Source organism: Ctenocephalides felis, unplaced genomic scaffold (genome assembly GCF_003426905.1).
Source record: "Ctenocephalides felis isolate EL2017-DRISC unplaced genomic scaffold, ASM342690v1 CF-g0.4_SCAFFOLD_00381, whole genome shotgun sequence".
In the NCBI taxonomy this organism is placed as follows: Eukaryota; Metazoa; Arthropoda; class Insecta; order Siphonaptera; family Pulicidae; genus Ctenocephalides; species Ctenocephalides felis.
Genome location: NW_020536535.1, coordinates 1 through 16,208, shown reverse-complemented (window position 1 = coordinate 16,208; position 16,208 = coordinate 1). Strand labels below are relative to the sequence as shown.

The following is a 16,208-nucleotide window of genomic DNA, read 5'->3' as shown; positions in this document are numbered from 1 at the left end:
AATGATCATAAGTTTTATCAGAGCTCTAAGTTGCGCTCAAACAACGTGAGATAATTTCTTTTTCTAAATTTATTCAGGACAGTTAAAGTCAATACTATCGCACCTTTTCGGCTTGACGTCGAGGTCTGGGACACCCTGCAAATATACTTTTACGACTAAATAATAATGACTTCAAAATAATATCCTTTTGAGATTATTACCGTAAATAAATAACAAAAAGATTATTTAAGACCCTACCTTTGATTCTTATATTCATACCATTGTGTCTCAACTAAAGTATTTTAAACCAACAACCAAAAGGAATTTTTCCAGAAATAATTCAGAATCAAGAACTGCGATGTGTGCAGCTCTTTCCTATGAGTGGCGTTGGCTGTATTTGGAAGAGCATGATGGACATCGTATCTAGCTAAAGTAAGACTTCTTCTTGATAGCATTGGTGAAAGAATGTTGTGCACCATTTCTCGGTATGCTTTTCCGGCAGGTGATGGGTCTCGAGCAGCGGCTCTACAAACCACATTTATGAATTAAATATGTTACATTTCAAATATGAACTTTATGATTATTAAAAACGTACCTGCATAGTTCGAGCCGAGCAGAATGCGCTGGAACGTATCTGTCTTGTCCAGAACTACAAAGTAGTACATGTCTAAAATGGTGTAAAGTACTTCGTTCACTTAATCGATACAAAAGGCATTGTCTGACATCAGAAGCATCTCTTAGACATAACTGCAGTAAAGAGCCAGATTTTTTCCACTTTTGCATGAACCACATTCCTAAAATTAGCATTTAATTGTAATTTGTAACTGTTGCTATCAATTTCAAAATAGTATCAAATTTTACATACCCATATTGACCAGTCCACTCGAATTATATAAGGTTCCTAAGTGTGGTCCTGACAAAGATAAGAATGTATGTAATCGTGGTAGCAGAGGTCTCATTTGTGGTCTTGCAAGCGCTGACGTACTATAATAGTACCCAGTGAATGGCCGACAAAACTTATTCTTGATGGATTTAGACCTAATGCTTCTATGTGATACATAATTTCTCCAACAAGTCTGTAATAATAATGCAATTTCTAAATTCCATTAGTTTTCTTCATATATTTAACTGTTTTGCACTTACCTGTCGGTCATACTTTCAAAATCTGAAAACGTATCGCCTTGATTCCGTTCGGACATCAAGAACTCAAGCCTAGCACCGGGCAAACCGAGTTCTAAGTATGTTTTAACAAGGCGTAGATCGGCAGAATTTCCATCCAGACCATGGACGCAAACAATAAGATGGACTCCACTACCAGGAGTCAATGCGCGTTCAGCGTCGCCAGTTCCTCCAAGTAGATGCTGAAAGTAAGGTCTTTCTGACGCAAACGCTTTTCTGAAAATAAATCATTTTAAAATCAATAGGTAATATTATTCAAACATTTATCGAGCATTAAATTGATAGTGCAAAATTTTTTAAATACATTCGAACAAAATTTTAAGCCATAACTAATTTGTGTTGTGATTTAATAGTGTTAGGTACGTACTTATCCGCATAAAGTGATGAAGCATAATCCGCACGTAACAATCGTTTAAATTCTTCTCTTTTTCGAACAAAATCCTTGTATTCTTGTTCATCTTGTTCCGTGATAGCTTCATTTCGCTCACAGAATTTTTTAGACGTTGGCAAAGGGTTATTTACAATAGGAACTGATATTATTGACCGTGATAACGCTTGTAATTCTCCACTACTTCTCGACTTGCATACCGGTCTTGATCTGAAAATGAAATATTAAATATAGTTGTATCAATTAATAAAATATTGTAATGTCATAAATGATTATATATTTTTATTGTACCTGAAATTAATTTCAGCTAGCCTCTGTTCACAAACGTGATATAGTGGATTATCTATTGAATCCGGAATAGGATCACGAAATGCTTTTGGTGGTCTGGCAGGAGCGGGGGTATCTCTAAAAGCTTTTGGTGGAGGTAAGTTTACCGTTTCTTCCGCATGCCTACTGTCTGTAAGATCATATTGAGATCGTGATCGTTCCCCAGGTGCTTCTATTCGAGAAATATCAAAAGACGGCGGAGAAACGAGGCAGTTTTCAGTTATTGTGTCCTTTTTATTGCTGTGTATGGTCTTATGAATAGATTTTTTGGTTTGTCTACGGGGTTCAGTTCCATATTGCCTATAAATTTTCAATAGAGTTTAAATAATGTGATGTGCCATTATTTTATTTGAAGTTAAATTTTTATTATATTTAATATTTACCTGCAACCGTTTCCATTAACAATGTGGTTGTTTTTTGTTTGTCCATTTGTTAATTGTGCGTTATTGTGATTAAAATGATCAGAATTTCCATTTTGAGTACAGCTAGCAAGCATTAGTTGCTCTAATTTTTTTCGTAATTGTTCGCCGTTTAATTGCCGCTGTCGACGCACGCTATTTGAAGTCTCCAGTGTATTGAACCTAAGAAAAAAATATGTATATCTATATATTATATATATATATATATTATATATATATTATATAGATACAGGGCCGGTCCTGCCTTGCATGCGATGCATGCAAAAAATGCGGGCGCAAGCCTTAGGGGGCGCCAAAACGAGTTTCGGAAATTAAATTTATAATATGATATTTATATTTTTTTATATAAAATCTAGAATTATTTATTTAAAATTTAGAATACTTAATAAATTATAATAAATAATTTAAATTAACTAGGGACACAAAAAGCATATTTATTTTGCAATTTATTATACGGAGACTCAAAAAGCATATTTATTTTGCAAAGTGATATCAGTAGAAACAATTAACCGATTAATAATTCTGCAAGTCAATAAATAACAGCTTTGTTTATTGTTTAATCTACTTATTCAATTTTTTCTTTGTTTGAAGTTAAATCGTGGAATCGAAAAAGAAATTATCTAGTGTTCAATCCTATAAGCGCAAACCTGCGAAAGATTAAATAAATTGTTGGGCATTATTGACAAAAAATTGCGAGCTGTTTTAGCTGAATCGGAACTTGTTAAAAATATAAACAAATTATAAAAAATGGGGAGTCAATGCTTAGAAAATGACTTGTTTATTCCGAGAAATTGAATTGTAACTTTTGCTTTTGTTGCAAATGTTTCGCATCTGTTGTACTTTGAATGTTGAAGACATGCGTGGAACAAATATGAAAAATGGAAGCAAAATTTATTTTGGAACGAATATCTTAAGGCTTGTTTTATACCTAGTGGTGTCCATACTAATAAATTTAAAAATTATTAACTATACAGAAATAATACATATCAAATATAATAAGTTTTTTTTCTCAATATTGTTCCATGTGTAATTTCTTTGCATTTTTTGAACAATACTTCTAAAATACGTTAAAAATTTAACTTTAAAACAGCAAGCTAATACTCTGAATATGACGGCTCTTACGATATCAATAAGGAGAATATTTTGGATATTGTAAATGATGAAAAATTAAATTAAATTAGAATTTAAAAAATCCATCATAAAATACGAGTGTTATGTTTGAAATTAAATGCTAGTTTTTTTAAATATTAATATTGCACATACGTTAAAAATAATTGAAAATTTCAAAATACTTGATTATAATCAACCCCCGAATCGCCTCTATATCAAAATAATAAATACTATTTCTGAAATGCATTTCTTAAATTCTATAACTTTAATCTAACAAAAATATTAATTCTTTTGCTATGGTAGTTGAACTTACATCTTTAACCAATTTACTACATATTGAATATTACTAAAATATGAAATTATGACAGGGATTGTTTTATTTATTGATATCGATAATAATAAATAAATTTAAAATCAATATATTTTATACCCTTCTAGATTATATCTAATTTTTTGCTTACTAAATCCAGAATAATTAAAAATTAATTTTTAAAAAATATGTATATATTTCTATAATTTTAATGATAAACTGTTAAAACGGTAAAAATTAATAGGGGGGGGCGCTGGAAAAAAAGTTGCATGCGGGCGCTAAGGACCCCAGGACCGGCCCTGTATATATATATATATATATATATATATATATCATAAAAAATAAATGATGTATTATAATTATATTACTTTCTATGTTGTTGGATTTCTTGCGGTCGGCGATCTTCAGCGCTGGAAGACGAAGCCCAGCCACTTCTTTCGCTTAGAGAAGATGCTGAAGTATCGTCTTCACCATTTTCTCTTGAACCATCAGCTTTAAGTAAATTTGGTAGACTTTCGCTATGTACTTGAGTTCCGTTTGTGCTGCCACTATAAAGTGCCTATGTAAAACATATGTTAGTTTCTTAGTTTTGATTACGCACCTCTAAATTTATATAAAAATAGTTTATAAATACTTGAAGTCGGAATGGTACACTGGCTGATGCACCCATTCTGCTTTTATTATTAGTGTCATCATCGCTACTTGATGATTCTCGTCGCCATTCGACACCATTTAGATAAACATCTTGAGGAATTTGTATTGATGATTGCGCGCGTAACTTTGCGATTGATTACACCTATTCTTTACCGGTGGATATGAGTTCCTAAATAAATTTCAATAATTCCTTTGAATAAAATTATCACTTGTTAATATTATAATTTTCAAAGTTAAATTAAAGTTTGAACCTAGGGGGTCGAGTTATGTCTTCATCTTCATTATCTAAGGAAACACCACCACGAACTCTTGCAGGTGCATTTCTTCTTGGTAGAGAAGAAGTACTTCTCAAATGGTCAAGACTTTTACTGTGACGAGTAGGCAGTGTACTGCATGCTAAACTAGTTCGGAAATCATCCAAAGTAATTGTTGCAGCAGGCTTAAAAATTTATTTTTAAAAATGTCATTGTTTATTTATTTAAAATTTAATACTTTCATTAACAACTAAGCATACTTTGTATTTGATATGTTGTTGTAAAGGCAACTGTTGAACTGGATGGATATTGCGAGGCTTGGGAATGGGTTGCTCTATAATCGGTTGAGTTGGGCACGAACAGTCAATAGAAACTTCAGCAGGGGCCGTTGTATTGACTTTAATATCTTCGTTCAATATGGACGTATCCTATTAATATGAAAATAAATTGATATTAATTTCCTTTATAATGTATTATTAAAATTTATTACGGGGTACCTGTTGATAACGATCTTCAAATATAACAGGCATACCAGCTGGATCTCCGTCAAGAGCTGCGCAATGTACAGGAAGAGCAGCAATGATGGCAAATATCTTGATCGCACCAGGTCCGTGACGGCTGCACGGGCCTGATGCCCTCCATCGCTGGCGGTTGTTGCTGTGTGACGCGGATGAATCAGAACAAAAATGCTTCAGCGAATCTACGTACTCTGTGGTGAGCATAAAATAATAAAATGTGTTATTAATTTTTGTAAGATGAAGATGATTTATCAATTTTATACCTCAACTGGTGATGTCTTTTGCGAGCAACTGATGAATAACAGGTTGGCTAGCGGCTTGAAGAAATAAACGCCATTGTAAAAATTTCTCGGCGCAAAGTTGCGCTATGTCTGAGTTTGCCCGAGCCAAAAATCGTCTTCGGCATCCAAAAACTGAAATTTTAGAATTATAAATAAAAATAGTTTGACATTTTTATAAACAATTTTTCTATTTATATTGCGGTATTAAATTGTTACCTTTGCTAGATCTGCCATTTTTTTAAGACGATGCGCCGGATCCGTTCTCAATATGGCAGGTGTTGATTCTATACGTCTTTTCCACTGCGGCATAAGATTGGCATAATCATCCATTGTACTTCTTAGAGAATCCAATGAACTGAGAAGCAGCGCACACACTTCTTGATGTACTTGCCTAAAAATATAAATTGATAGTTACAAATTTTTTAGTTCCAAATAACTGTGCTGTGCTTTTTTACGTTGTTAGTGTTACGATATAAATAAAAAAATTAACCTGGCATGAGCAATTTTCGTATTGCTTCCACCGCACTTAGGGCCTCCTCCTTGCATTACACCTTCCAAAGCGGTTCCTCTTGATGGTAATCTGCTCGAACCCATCCATGACTTATTACTTCGTGGCGTACTAAAAAGTTCATGTGAGAAAAAAATTATCTAAATTTCAATAATGTTCAATAATCTAAATGTTGAAATTAAATAAGGCGCATGCAAGTGCTATTAATTTTAATTAATTATTGTCAAATTATTAACTAATAATTATTTTTATCATTGAAATTGAGGATAAAATATTGATAAAAAAGCACAATATACGACATGTTAAATATTTATTGTGTTTATATGTATAAGCCTTCTTAGTATTTCTATTAATATTCATAACGAACTTGTCATAATACATTTTCTTGCTGTCATGATATTACAAGCCAAGTTAAATAACATGCATAATTTAGAAATATGACCCATCCATGTAGAGCTAGGTTATCCTAATGTATGTACATATATATTACATATATGTACAGTACACACACTAGAGAATGCAAAACGTGTAAATTCCTTTAAATGACTGCAAGCGTATTCAAAATAGATTTATATAAGTAGAAAGTTAATAAAGCCATAATAAATAAACAATAAATCTTAAATAATTTTATATTTTGAGAAAACTCACCAACTCTGGACATATTGCAGTATACTCTTCCTGTGTTATTGCACAAGAAAAATTTTAATAAATATTTCAATATTTATTGAAATGCATACATTAAATTTTCATCATCAGGAAACACTTACTTTATATAAGGTTGATGAAGTGCAACTAGACTACCGTGGATGCTCATACTAACAGCGGCTAAATGAAAATAATCGAACAGGATAGGCAAGTGATAATGCAGACCTTTTAAAGGACATACTTGAAGTTGTAGGGTGCGCGTAGATACCTTAAATTAAGAATTATTCAAGCAATATATTTTCGTTTTCTAAAGAAATGAATAATATTGATGTTTTCTAACCTGAGATAACGTTGTTGGCGTTGGTCCTCCGTTCACCACAGGTTGTTCAGCAAACCAAAGTTCAACAATTAATGAAAACTCGGCCCGCCTTAAAGATTCTGTTACGTGCCGACTGTCCACTGAAAAAATAAAAAATAAATTAATAAATACAAATTAAAGAAGATAGTATCTAATCAGAAACAATAATTCACTAAAACTATTATATTTTATTCGATCAAACTTGTCTATTTGTATATTTATTTATACAGACAAAAAGTTGAGCATCTTATAAACTTGCCAAGAGATGTACTCTAAAGAGCAGCAAATCTCTGAGCGGTACTTCTTCATTCCGATATAATATTTGAAACGTTCTGCTTCCAGCAATGCCTGCTCAAGCAGACATGCAGCCCCGCCACCGCTCTCTGGTAATGCTGCTTCAACTTGAGCTTGGGCTGGTCGAGAACTAGCCCGCAACGAAACGCGCACCTGGTACAGCCTGTTAAAAAAATATATTGTTCGGAGCATGTCTTATTTATTTTATTTGCAAACTGAATAACCCAACAGACGTTGTTCTGTACTCATGTTTACAATTTTTAATATAATATACTAATATTTACCGTTTACCAAAAAATAATAATTATTGTTTTTTAAATTACTCTCACGCCAAAATGTATATACATTATAATATGAGCGATGTAAATGTAGAAAACTGCTTTTCAATTCTCACACTATATTGGAATTGAAGCCTTTTAAACGGTATAACATAACCATAACCATAACATAATACTGGTACTGTTGGATTAAATTAATTTAATTTTTTATTATTTAAGATATCCAAAATGCATCTTAAACTTCTTCTAATCGGTATCGTGAGGGCCGAATTGTATGTATTCATCTTTACCTTCCCATTTGTTGTTATGAAGTGAAATGTTTACGAATTTTAAAAATATTGCGGAAAGATAAGTAAAAGATGCAAAAAAATTATATATTAAAAAAAAAAAACTATTAAAAGTTTAATATCCGAATCTTGTGTTGGCGCCCCTAAGGCGTGCGCTCGTATTTTTCGCATGCATTCCATTTAAGGTAGGAACGGCCCTGATTAATGCTTAATTTCATATTTTAAGTGAATTAATTTGTCATATTTGTTCATATATGTATCATTCAATCTGCCATACATATACTGTATGTTATATTATTTTAATTTCTGGCACATTTCAGCTTTTCGGCAATAATAATGTAGACATTTCATTCTTTTATTCATAATCATAAATTTACTATACATATTCCAATATTGTTTAGGTTCATAAGGTAATTGAAATTTTTGGCAGATAGTTTTCATTTATTTTCAATGCAAACAATGACGTCGTTTTTTGCAATTTTTTCCATTTATTTCTATAATATTGCACATATATTCCAGTACTTTATAATCAAATACATTCTAGAAAACTTCTTTAACAAACTTCAGAAAGATTTATCAAAATCCGAATAATATATCTCCATATACAGTGAGTGCTTGTAATTTAATATGAACTTTATATATTAGCTCAAATTGATTCTACGTTATAGTTAGAAAACGTTTGTATGAGAAAAAGAAAAGGGCTGTTTTTAGGGTTTTCCCGACGATTATTTGATTTTTTCTCGCCGTAAGAACCATCCTTGGACATCAACGAACATTTTAAAAAAAGAATTGGCCAAATTGGTCCAGGCGTTGTTGAGTTATGCGCTTACCAACAGATTTTGCGATCCATTTTTATATATAAGAAGATTACAATATTACATAATAGTTCTTTTATTACCCTCTCTGAAACAGATCGACATTGTAGAACTTGCACAACTCTACGGAGAACTCTAGTGTAGCTTGCAGGTCGCCCATGCTACCAACGGCACGGGCGCGGTCCTGCTAGCCTGCTTCAGGTGCGCGTCGCCTCCTGCGCTAGCTGGAGTGCAATTTATTCGACCGCGTGGAGCGGTGCGCTTCGCCGTTTTTACGCCAAACCATTATCTAATTGAAAACAATCATATTTGAAATCTGTGTCACATTTCCTAACTCTGATGATCGCAGTATTATTTCATATTTAGAAAAATTTATACATTTTTACACCGGATATGAAAAAAAATTTGGGTAGAAGCGAAACTAATGAGCATAGGGGCAAATTGAGCAATCAAAATAATCGAAAACTAATTCACGTCCGTTTTTGGCATTATATAGGCGGAAATATAGAGGTTGAGAGAAATAAACATCCCGCGATCGCTGTGGCTCGCTGGACAAATGAGTGAGGCTCACGGGCGTTTTGTTTATTTGAGACCAAAAGTTGAAAGTAAATCATCACGAGTTTTCGTCTGGTTTAGTCAAATGTTATTTATTTTTTAATCAGGTAACTGGTATTCTTCCATATATTATAGTATTTAATATGCACAGAGATCTGGGTATAATTCTCCACTTTTTTTTATAAACTCACGTTATTTTGAAATTCCGAGTTGGGGTTAGTTGAGCACAAGTTGCTAACCTTGTTCTGTCACTAAGACAAATTACCATTAACTTCCAGAAATTAATTATTATTTTTAAGATTTAACCTAAGTCTATTAGTAATAATAAAGAAATAATGATTTTAAACAAAAATACTGAATATAATAGTAAAATAATTCCTAAGATACAAATATTGTTTTGTTGATCTACTTTTCGTTTACTTTCAAAGCAAATACTTAAGTTTGTTTTCTCTGTCAATAAAGACTATAAATAAATACTGGTTATTAAAATTTTTATTTATTTCATCACTAATCGACATTGAACCTATGATTTTATTTATACTTTCTTGTGCTTAGTACTTTGGACATACTTGATTTTTGCATTTAAACAGCTGTAGTTTTAAATTTTACTTATTACCAATAAATAGTATTAATACTTTTGTTAACGATAAACAACAAATCCATTAAGTCGTATAGCAATTTATTGAGACTTTTCATTGAGGAGCTACATCCGTTTAAGTAAAAATTTGCTCAACAAGCCCCGCTCGACCCTATCTAAATATTATTATTACGTAAAAATGTAATTTGTACACAAGGTGTTATCTCAGACCTGACGTCAAGACGAAACGGAATGATAGTATTGACGTTTTGATTAACTATGCCCCTGAATTTTTTTTTTTAAATTATCTGACGTGGTTGGAATTTATGAGCTTTTAAACCTAGTGCTATAGGTTCTAGTTACCTAGAGTTTTGGTGAAATTAGCATCCTTTTGTTTATTGAGTTAACTTTTATTAACTTTGTTCATTTAAACTAAGTAATAAAATAAAAACCTAAAAAGACTTGTTTTTTTTGCTAGTACATTTTATTCACAATTCTAATCATCGTACGAGTAACCTTCAACGTGCGAGAGAGAAACTTTTGAAATAAATGTGAGTAAAATGTACTAACAAAAATCATGTCGTTTTTAGATTTTTATTTTTTACGCAAACTTTAGCACTTTTTTTGAAGGAGGGCCTCTCAAAGTCCACCAATTTAAAAATTCTCCTTCCGCTCCTTTAAACGGCGGCAAAACACATATTAATTTCGGAATTGGCGAAGTGGAAAGGATTAATTGTTGAAAACAGGGGGAAATTATGTTATTATTTTTGACTGCGGTCTAGAAATGTTATTCACGGTTATGATCAGAAGTTTGAACAAACAAAATTGATAACAGTTAATCACAATAACCAAAAAACGGTCATAACTTCACCAAAGTACTAAGTTGCATGTAAAAGCTCATAATTTCCAAAAACGTGATATATTTTTTTCCTATTTTTTTCCAGGATAGTGAAGGTCAATACTATCACCCCATTTCGGCTTGACGTCAAGGTCTGGGATACCCATGTAAACGAATACATCAATTTAGTATAGTTGAGAACTATTTTTGTGTATAAAAACTATTATAATTTAAAAGTTGTGGTGATAATTTAAAAATTTATAATATTTTAGACGATTTTTGTTGTGTATAAAATAAATAAATTAATTAATAAATATATAATAACATGCATTATATTATTATAACATATTCAAATGCTGAAGAACGACTCAAAATCCTAACTAGAAAACCAGCTTTTCTGTTATCTTCTCTGCGTATATTATCATACTCGATGTACAGAATAGTTAGTGCAATTGTTCATAATTAGAATAAATATTATGGTGAGCAATTATACTTTTGAGAACGTCTATTATTATAATAGAAAAGCAAATATAAGTTGTTTCTCATTTCCGATAGCGCAGTTAAATATTTGAGAGTGATCCGCCTGAAACAGAATTCATTTTGCGTAACCGTTGTTACGGCTCATTAATACAGATATGCTAAATGTATGTTTAATTAATGTTGAAATGAAATTTATGCGTTAATTGACAAATTTATGCATATGGCAACGGTATCACCATTTGCTTAATGTGCCGAGTAATTCAATCGGAATTATATTAAAGAGATCGTTTTGAAACGATTATTAGATTACCGAATTACACCGCATTGCATGTCAGGCTAATTCAAGTAAATTAAGCATTGTAATAAGAAAAAAAAGCTAATATCACAAAATAATCATAGTAATGATATTTCAATTAAGTATCAATGTCATAATAATAATTTGATCAATCGAACCAATTTTAGTTCATATTCCACATGCTCGTATGCTCACATGTTCCAAAAACACAAAAATTCTGAGTTTGAATGATGTGTTCAATAATAAAATAATTTAAAAAAATAATTCAGTTGAGCATAAAAAGTTTACTCGCATATAAATTAATTGCACTTGTGTTAAAAGGTTGTGTATATGTTCGAGAAGTTGATAAACTATAGTTGACTGGAAGTTTAAAAATACAGCTAAATTTATTTGATTCGATGCACCTATATTTTGTAAATCATAATGAATAATAGTGATTGAAGCAAACAATTGTAATGTAAAATTAATTGATATATTAGAAGTAACATGAGGCGTACAAAACTTTGCTTCCGGAACAAAGGCTAGAAGTTAATTAAAAAAATAAAACTTCGCTTGATTAAGTTTTGTTTATTTACTTATCATGCAAACATATATTAACGTTATCATCCAAATTATTAGCTCCAATGTTTTGTTTATAAAATATAAATAATTTAAGTTACAGAATTTATAAAAATCTATTTGGAAGCATTTAATATTCTTCAAATAATTCATTACGGTACGGTAAGTTCTAGCAATTTGCCTTAAGGCACGATGGCATGCACCACTAGTTTAATTATTCTTTCAAAAATGTATTTTTACAAGATACCATGCCAAGTTTAAGTGAATTTGTAATATTTGCAATAGTAAATGTGGGTAAACCTACGATTCTGGGGGTGGATATAGAATATCGAAGGGTATAAGCTCATATCACGCCATTGTGTTTCCATGTCTGAGCTTCTTTATCGTTTACGAGCTTCCTACTCGTAAATTTATATTGAGGAGTATTTCCCAGGAAAACCCATTACTTATAACGCGTTTGACTTATATGACTCACGGCCTTTTCTATTATTCCGATTTCCCGATGAAAGAGATTTGAACCAATTTTATTGCTTAACTGATTTGATTGCATTTTTTTAATAATAAAGGGCGTCTATAATGAGAGATTAAATGCCATTCATGAAAAATTACTTTTGTTTCAAAAATAAAATTTATAATTTTCATTAAATTATCGAGGAAGTTTAAATCTATTTACAAATTTCTTGTACGTCCAATCCTATCAATTATAAATTCTGTTATAACTTATAAAAATTCATTATAAAATAACTACCCTAAAATGACAGTACAAACGAATGCTCACATACAATGAAAACGAGAAAAAAAAACAAATAAAAAATATAAATTCTCGAGAATTTTCAATACATATTTAAAATATTTCTAATTTTAATCCTTAATTTAAGCATTACTTATCCTAAATCGAACAGAGTTCGTCGATTAATTTTTTGAAACCATGTACGTGCAAAGAAAAATAGTACGTATAATATGTATATACACATGAGCACAAAGTAGTTCCGGGTTCAATCTCAACCTCTGCCAGCTTGATATCAAGCAGTATGTTATATTTTCACTAGAGGAAATAGATCTCAAATATGATATCAAGTGAAATTGCTTCTCGTGGGCATTGTTGCAACATATATATGGTCATCACAATTTGATCAATATAATCTATACATAAAAGGTGAGTGGTTTATCACTAGATTGCCCTCTCGAGATGATAATAGGATGTTGAACAGAAATGAGTTAAAGCACACATAGTTTTGATTGGTGTTGAAATATAAATAAATAAGGAAAATATCTAGTACTAGCATACTCTAATATATTATAATAGTATAATAATAATAATCTACTAAGACAATGTGCTCACGTAAGCAGTAGCACGTCTTGTATGTCTATATACAATGTAGCTCATGTAATAATTCATAGCAATCATATAAGTCAAGGTTCTGAAAGACGTGCAGTAACTTCATTGCATCATATATTTCAGTAATATTATGCTCTTTCAATAATAACGAAGAAGTTTTAAAATGTAACAATAAAAACATACCAACTACAACTTAATTAAAAATAGAAATTCTCGTTTTAGAGACCAATGCATCCAAATCGTCGTCGGCTCGTATACCAAAATAAACGTTTTCGATTTAGAGCTGCTTAAATAATAAATGCCTCTTTCACAAGTCTATGCTGACCTGCCTCAATTTTAATATAGCATAAGACACGTGTTACGTATTTGTACAAATTTGTAAGTGGAAATGGGAACAAGTCATTAAGTTGATATGATTTAATACTACGATAATTGGGGAAAAGATATAATGTAAACATAGTCGTGTCAGCAAAAACGGGTGAGAAGTTTTAATTTACTATAATAGATTACTGTAGAATAATGGATTATGTAATCTACATTAATTAACATGGATTTCATAATTTGCAAAACTTTATTTATTTAAATTAGCTTATAAGTTGTAAATTTGGTAAGCGTAAATTGTAGTTTGGATTTTCTTCTAGTCTTTAGAACAAAATTGTCATACACAATTGTTTTGATCGTTATGCTGAACCACTTACAAACTAACATCAGATAATGAGTGTATTATAATACTTTTTTATTTGTTTCAACAGAAAGAAGAAATAAAATACTATTTCAACGAGATGTCAACCCAGCGGTTAACTATTTTTCCTCGTGTGTCGATTATGTTAGTATCTAATAGTTATGGGGGTATGTTGCAGCAATGCCCTCGCAAGAATATTTCCACTTGAGGTCATATTTGAGGTCTATGATCCTAAGTGAAAATCGGTTCTCTGGGGTCGAACCAAAGACTAAAAATTGCCAAACCCACGTTCTTTACCACTACTCCATCGACAGGCTCGTTATGATGCAAAAAAATATTTAAAACTATGAAATAATTATAAAGATTATCTATGATCCATCATCCAAGAACTCGTTATAAACAATTACTTCAAATTTATGATATGAAAGATTATGAAAAGGTTTTGATTCGTCTATTCCTTACTCGGTTTCAGTTATTCATCGTCCAATATGCTGTCGAAGTATTTTGAGATTTCCAATATAATTTGTAAGGCACTTGTACAACAGTTATTTTCATACAATGATGGATCGCATATATTTTGATGTGGGTCGGTGACTTTCAAGTGAGATCGTCTCAATTCTGAGCTACTCGACTCATAATGTTTATTCAGCAAATGTACAAGCATCAAAAGCAAATGAGCATAGATACATCTAAAGTAAAGTTTCCATCTACCAAATGATTTCAAACTAATGATTGTTTATATGAATTTATATAATAGAGTACCAGTTAAATACAAATACATCACACTGGATAACACAAAATGGAATAGAACTTTTTTGCACTGCATTGCACCGTGTAATGAGATTCATAAAATATTATCAACATTGCATTTCTTAACAAAAAAATTATATCAACTTTTAATATATTTAAATCGATCTATATAATCAAATATTTTTATTATATATAAAACCCATATTTATACTTGTGTTTGAACATGGGAACGTTACCAAACTGTACATAAATATTTATATCAAATTCTAATGACGTTAGCAGTAAAGATTTTTGCCATTGACGTTTGCAAAGGTGTGTATGTTTTTTCTTATAGACTACAGCTTTTTACTATTGTGCTTATTATGTCAGGAATTAATTTATTACTTGAATTCTAGTATGAGTATATTTAGAATATTACTAGAACCATATTATGATTCTTCAATAATAACACATAATGATTATAATTAATTCATCTGATCCATTTTATCTTGATTGCTTTATCTTTTACCATATTGTTCCAAATTCGTAACCTTTTAGATAAAATTTTACATCTAATTAAACGTGAATTTGTACCTTATAATTATATCAAATCGAATAATATAAATTTTAAAATTCAATTAAAGTTATAAAGGATTTTCATTTATCTCAGTACTTGCAGTACAGGCGGAAGAACGAATTTATAGATTATTCATGAAAAGCAATTTCTACAGAAAGTTTGAGTTTCATTCACAAGTTATTAGTTTTAATTCAATTTGAAGTCAGTTATTTTTTAAAACCATTCATGATGAGGTTCTAAGTAAAATTACATTTTTAATTACTTTTGATATAGATAAAAATAATTTTTCATACGCTTCTAAAAATTCTGCAAATATCCAATAGCCTGTTTTATGGCCACTTCGATTATATGAGACTCGATAAAACATTTTTCTATATTTTGCCTAAATTATGATTTTAACGTCATTTATACTTATAGTAACTTTGCAGAAAATTGAGCTTTCTGAGTATATAAAATCACTCAGGTTGTCATGACCGTTACTCGCCGTAACTGCTTGATAATTTAATATAAACTTACTTTATGACTGACGTTTTCAGCTTTTAGATTTAATTTAATAAATTTCAACGTTTTGATTACTGTCGGTGTAAATATTTAATAAATTTAGCTATTTTTATTGAAAAATAGATAATGTTTCGAATTATTTTAACTAACAATAATAATATAATACTAATTGAAGTAAAGTAAATAGCTCGATCGATTAAACTAATACACAGTATATCATTCAAAATATTTTTGCAGACATCGAAAACACGCAAACTTTAGTGATTTATAGACAAAAATAGAATTCTAGAAGAAAAATAATAAGCATAACACTAAATACACTTGCGACCTTGATTGCAACAAAGAATAGTGATATTATTAAAATAAATAATAATGATTAATTGAATGATAGTAATCATATTTTGAATGATTAAATGCAAACGGCAATAAATAAGCAAATATCGTATACATTTTGTGTCCTTGGTTGTAGTAAA

The 16,208-nt window shown here is 30.7% G+C and overlaps 1 pseudogene; it reads right to left on the bottom strand.

Moving 5' to 3' along the window:
- Positions 1-267: 267 nt before the first annotated feature.
- On the bottom strand, positions 268-8,764 carry LOC113364164 (annotated as a pseudogene).
- Positions 8,765-16,208: the final 7,444 nt, after the last annotated feature.